This window comes from Nicotiana attenuata, unplaced genomic scaffold, assembly GCF_001879085.1.
Source record: "Nicotiana attenuata strain UT unplaced genomic scaffold, NIATTr2, whole genome shotgun sequence".
In the NCBI taxonomy this organism is placed as follows: domain Eukaryota; kingdom Viridiplantae; phylum Streptophyta; class Magnoliopsida; order Solanales; family Solanaceae; genus Nicotiana; species Nicotiana attenuata.
In genome coordinates this window covers 248,051-254,446 of record NW_017671675.1, presented here as the reverse complement: position 1 = coordinate 254,446, position 6,396 = coordinate 248,051, and positions in this window count along the sequence as shown.

Genomic DNA, 6,396 nt, shown 5'->3' with positions numbered 1-6,396 from the left:
ATTTGGAAGCCTTTCTAACCAGTCCAACGCTTTACCCCGAAGAGAAAACGGGAAAAGCCTCAATCTCAACGCATCCTCTGACACGTTTGTTTGTTTGCTGCCCCAGCAAGTATCTACGAACCCCTTCAAGTGCTTGTATGCATTTTGATCGGAGGCGCCCGTAAAATATCCTCTTTGCTCGAGCAAGGTCAACATGACATTTGTGATTTGAAAGTTCCCTGCCCGGATTCGGGGAGGAACAATGGCACTCGCGTACCCTTGATTTGGAAGAACTCTTGGGACTGCTCTTGGTGGTGGCGGAGGAGGGTCTGGAATAGGATTGTTGTCATTTGCGTTGGACGGACGGCCTCTACGTGGAACTTGAGGTGGTTGAACCTCTTCGGGCTCAAGATCCTCTACCTCCTCCCCCGCATTCACGTTGCCAAGAGCGTCATTTGCATTGAGAGCCATAGTACCTGAATGATCGACACAAACAGAATTAGTAAACAAGAAGGAAAGAGAAGCAAAACACAAAACGAGCTAAACAGATAGTCAACAATGTAAGCTCCCCGGCAACGGCGCCAAAAATTTGATCGATGCCGACTCAACACTACACTAAGGTAGGAAGAGGGGGTCGCAACAGCTTTTACCCGATAGTGGATCGGGATCGATTTTCCACAGGGAGCTAGAGAGGGAGTTGTATTATCTGCTTAGTCTAGAATTGTGGTTGTGCTTCTAATATCACTTCTAACATTTTCGGTTTTTGATTTTTATATCTTCTACTTTAAGACTAATATTTAAAGCTAAATTATGCTATGGAGATATTACTAAGTTGTAATTAATATAGAGAAAGGCACTAGGGTCGTAGCATTACCTAGGTGGCTAATCAACGGGTAGATGCTACTAAGGGTAAATTGACATATTTGGGTCTTATGCTATAACCTTTGCTCAATTGTACCCACTCTCACACCTCTCGGTAGAGAGAGTGATTTTGCCCAATTGACTCTCTCGAGACCAATTGGGTAGGCCATGTTGACCAAGCAACTAGGGTTCAAGTAGGGTAATTACTCTCTCGAGGTTTAACCTATTAATTGGGACTACCATCTCTCATGGGTCCATCCCAATTCCTTGTTGGGTCAATTTTGGGGTTTATAGACTCTCTCTCTCTCTCAAGAAGAGTCAAACCCACCAAGCTAGAATCAGTGTTTGCAACCACCAATCCTTAATGAAAACCTAAAATTAACCCAAATAGCAAACACCCAATATCAATCTAGCCTTAGATTGCATCACCCATTAATTACCCACACTAGGGTTGAGCTACAACCCTAGCTAGTGAGTTTCGCTACTCATGCTAGATGCAAAAATTAAAGAAATAGATGAAGAAGCAAACATAATAATTGATTACTAAGGAAGAAATACAAAATTAGAAGTTAAAAATGCCAAAAGTGGCTAAACCTAATGTTCTCACGAGCTCAGCAGCCTTCCGTATCTAAAACTTGACCTAAAAATGGAAAAAGGATCTATTTATAGTGGCTGAAAAACATGGACAAAAATACCCCTGCGGGGTCAGCGCGGTCGCATCAGCTCTTTGGACTCCTAAATATCGTCTCTGAAGTTGGGGACCGCGGACCGCGCAGAAATGTAGCGCGGCGGCGTGGCTTGACTTGGCCAAATCACCAGCTCTCTGATTCTCATCCACGCAGACTGCACTGATATGTAGCGCGGCCGCGTGGGCTTTTAGCTTGCACTTGTGGGTCTCTGAACAACAATTTCCCATTCTCAGAATCTCCTAGCGCGGCCGCGTGGCTTATCAGTTCGGTCCGCGCTAGGTCTTCCTATTCCTCAACTTCACTTGGCCTTTGACACTTGAGCAGGTTTCACTCCGTTCTGAGCCGATCTTTGACATTTGTCACCTTGTCGCTCAAACCTGCAATCAAGCACAACTTGTAAGCATTTTAGGACTATTTTGTAGCAATGTGTACAAAAGCAATAGCAAGTAGGGGTATAAATCATGGTAAAATCCTAACTTATCAGTATCCTGGGAGATCCCCGGTTGTTATCTCTGTGTGAGTTGTATTCTTTTCCGTGATTGTTTGTCTCTGTTATTGCTGTTGTTGTTCTTTCTATCCTGTGTTATTTCTTACCTGTAACGACCCGACCGGTTGTTTTGAGCCCTAGCGCGTCATTCAGCAGTCTAAGGCCATGAGCAGCTTCATTCCAGGTATTGTGACTGGTACGCGTGGTCGGAATTGAATTTCGGGAAGTCCAGAGTTGATTTGGAAAGAGAATTCTCATTTCGGAAGCTTAAAATTGAAAGAATGAACTAGGGTTGGAATTTTTAGTAAACGACCTCGAAATCGGGATCTGAAGGTTCCAGCAGGTTCGTAGGATGATTTCGGACTTGGGCGTATGCCCGGTTCGGGTTTTGGATAACCCGGGAGCATTTTGGCGCCTATTGTGGAAGTTAGCATTTTTGAAGAAATTTCTTAAGTTTGGCTTGAAGTGCATTTCAGTGTTATCGATGTCCGTTTAGGATTACGAGTCCGGGAATAGCTCCGTATGGTGATTCTGGTGTTGGGAGCGTGATCGGAAATGAAGTCGGAGGTCCGTAGGTCATTTTGGAGCCATTTGGCTAAAGATACAAATTTGAAGGCTATTGAGAAGTTTGACCGGAAGTGGACTTTTTGATATTGGGGTCGGAATCCGATTTCGAAAGTTGCAGTAGGTCCGGAATATCGAATATGACTTGTGTGCAAAATTTGAGGTCAATCGGACGTGATTTGATAGGTTTAAACATCGGAAATAGAAGTTTGAAATTTTGAAGTTCATTCAGTTTGGATTGGAGGTCGATTCATGATATTAGCATTGTTTGATGTGATTCGAGGCCTCGAGCAAGTCCGTAATGTGTTTTAGGATTGGTTGGTATGTTTGGTTGGGGTCCCGGGGGCCTCGGGTGGATTCCGGATGGTTAACGGATCAAATTTGGAAGTTGAAGAATAGCTGAAGGTGTGCTGCTTCTGTCATAACCGCATCTGCGGTTCTAGAACCGCAGAAGCGGTACCGCAGATGCGGTCAGTCCATCGCAGGTGCGGCCAAGGGCCAGTCCAAGGGAAACCGCAGAAGCGGCCCAGTTTCTGCCGAAGCGTTTCCGCAGAAGCGGGACCCAGACCGCAGAAGCGGTCCAGGCATTTTGGTCCAGGTTCGCAGAAGCGATCCTAATTCCGCAGAAGCGGTCTTCGCAGAAGCGGTCAGTGCACCGCAGAAGCGGAAACAGCTGAGGCAGTGAGGTCTTTTAAAATTCGGGTTTGGGTTCATTTCAATCCCATTTTCTTCCATTGGAGTCGATGGGGACAGCTTTGAGGTGCCATTTTCGTCACTCATCATGAGGTAAGTAATTTATACTAGCTTTGAGTTAAATACCAAGTTTATACATGGATTTAGGCAAGGAAATTATGGAAAAATTTAGGTATTGGTGGAAAACCTAGAAATTGGTATTTCTTGGAATTTAGCCACGATATTGAGTATGGAATTCAGTAAAAAATTATATACTTGAGTTCCTAAGGTCATGGGGAATCTTTATCTTCGAAAAATTTTGGATTCCGGGCACGTGGGCCCGAGGGCGTTTCGGGCAACGTTTCGATCGGAGTTAGGAACTTCTATAAATTAGATTGTACTGACTAATTGAGCATATATTAATGGATTTGCGTAACCGTTAGCTAGTTTTGGAGCGTGGTGCATCAACTAGAGTCTTCGGAAGGGCGTGGAATGCCGGTTATGGACCTTCGGAGCGAGGTGAGTCTCCTTTCTAACCTTGTAAGAGGGAATTGTCCCCATAGGTGAAATAATTGATTATGTGCTCCTATTTGCGGGGGCTACGTACGCACGAGGTGAAGAGAGTCCGTGCGTAGCTATTATTATGCTATTGTCCGGGTAGTTAGGGCCCAAAAGCATGTTATACTTGGATTATTTATGAACCCATTGATAGCTTGAATTGCTTGAATCACCTTGGATTAGTAAATGAATTTAAAAGGAGATTAAACATCATTTTTCTTGAATTGTTAAAAAGAGAAATTGTTTTATTCGGGTAAATATTCCGATAAGTTCTTAATTGACTGATTGAGCGTGTATCTCTATGTGTACCTGCATCGCATGCATGATTCGCGAGCAGGGTATGTGTTTATTTATGGAACGGGTCGAACGCCTCGGCAGATTAAATAGATGCATCTATGGTTCGTGCCGTTCGACCCTCAGCAGTACACAATTTACATTTCTGTTGGAGCAGGCCGTCGACCTCGGCATGATTTGCACATGATATGTATATTGTTTCCCGAGAATTTTAAATTTTGATATTGCCTTTCATGGCTTGATATAAATTGATAAGATAATAAAGAGTAAACCTTGAAAATTCTTGATTATTTGTTGAAGGTGTTTACCTATTTTCTGGCTTCGTAAATTAGGACTGCTATATAAATCCATGATTTCCTCATATTTTTAGTATATTGTCAAATGACCTCTAGTAAGTGTCGAAGTTGACCATCTCGTCTCTACTTCTTCGAGATTAGACGGGATACTCATTGAGTACACGTTGTTTACGTACTCATACTACACTTCTGTGCATTTTTTGTTACACAGGTATATTTATCTCTAGCAGCCCACTAGGCATCGCAGCGCGGATGATTCGGGGACTAGGTGAGTTGCATTATTCGAGGCGGCCCGCAGCTAGTAAAGTCCCTTCCAGCAAATTGTATTTTCTTTCTGTCCACTGTATTCCGGACGGATGTTGTATTGTATTTTATTTCCTTATCAGTAGATGCTCATGCACTTGTGACACCGGGTTCTGGGATGGTTTTTAAATATTTTTGTATTGATTGCTAGTATTTAACTTGAATTGAAGCAGTTATCCTTTTACTTATAAAATTTAAAGGAGAATCTTGGTTTCCAAAATTGTTAAAATCGGAGTTTAATTAAGTATTTGGTTGGCTTACCTGACAGCGGTGTCCGGCGCCATTACGACCCTTAATGGATTTTGGGTCGTGACAACATGGTATCAGAGCACTAGGTTCCTAGGGTCTCACGAGTCATGAGCAAGTCTACTAGAGTCTCGCGGATCGGTACGGAGACGTCTGTACTTATCCTCGGGAGGCTGCAGGACTGTTAGGAGTACTTCCCTTCTTGATTCCTTATCGTGCGATTTGATCCCTGGAGGCGTATGCCTTTAATTCATTCCTACTCAATCTTACGCGACGCAGAGCGCTTGTTATAAATCGATAATTGAAGAGTCATGAGGGTACTACAGTTGTGATACGGGATGTTTCTCCTGGTTTAGCGGATCGGATTATTATCGTCGCTTTATGGAAGAATATTTTATTGCTTCAGCTCAGTAACGGTACTTCTGAGGGCTTTGGGGCTAGGCACAAGTTGCCATGACGCCTATGAATGACTGTTCCGCAGTATTGATATGATGGTAGGATGTTGCCCACGTGTCGGGGCAGTGAATGACTTGAAGGGACACTTACTCAGTGCTTAATCAAGAGATTCGGTACTTTATTCCCGGCAGGGGGAAAGGCAAACGGACTAAGGATGGTCAGGTGTGGGCTGGTGGAAGTAATGAGACTTGGTATTCGCAAGCGTGGTGGAGTTTTCTTCTATGAAGGGGTGTCGTTGTCCTAATTGAACGTACTAAGTTCGCCGGTGTTATGACCTTCTACAATTCGCCTTTGGGGCAAGCTATTGTGAAATAGCATTGAAAATGTGGCTGTCAGATATCGCAGGGTGCGGTAGTTCAGGGTTGAATCAGTGTTTCTAATGTCGACGGTATGAGAAGGATGATCTTCCGAAAGGTGTAAAGTTAGCAGCAATTGTGGGTTCAAATGCCACGAAGATAGATTTTATTTAAGGTAGCAACTGAGCAGCAAAGGATGAGGAAAGATGCGTGGGAAGTGTCAGGCGGTGGCTAAAATTCCTAGAAAGCCGAGTATTAGAGGCCAAGGGTCGAGTAGTCGATTAAGGGGATGAGTTCCGCCAAAGTGGGAGAGTGGCGGAGTTGAATATGGGCTTTGTAGTGGGATAACCACGTACCTTAAGTAGGGTTGGAGTGATTTGAGAATATTAGTGATTGGTGAGTGGGGTCTACGGACTTAATTTGAAGTATGGGCTATTATGCAGCAGGAGATTTGATGTAACGGGAAGGAGCTGCTTGAATGAAGAGGGATACAACATAACTTTGAATTGGAAGAATGTTGCCGCATATTTAATTGGTGTCCACGAAGGGTGAATGGACTTGTGCAGCTAGAGAGTGAGCTCGGACTCAGGATGGGTTGTTGATGTCGTAGTGAATGTCCCTCGTACAGCAGCGTTGGAAGATGTCGGGAAGTGACTTCTACAGGTGGAGTATTCCTGTGAGCAGGTTAGCAGTCG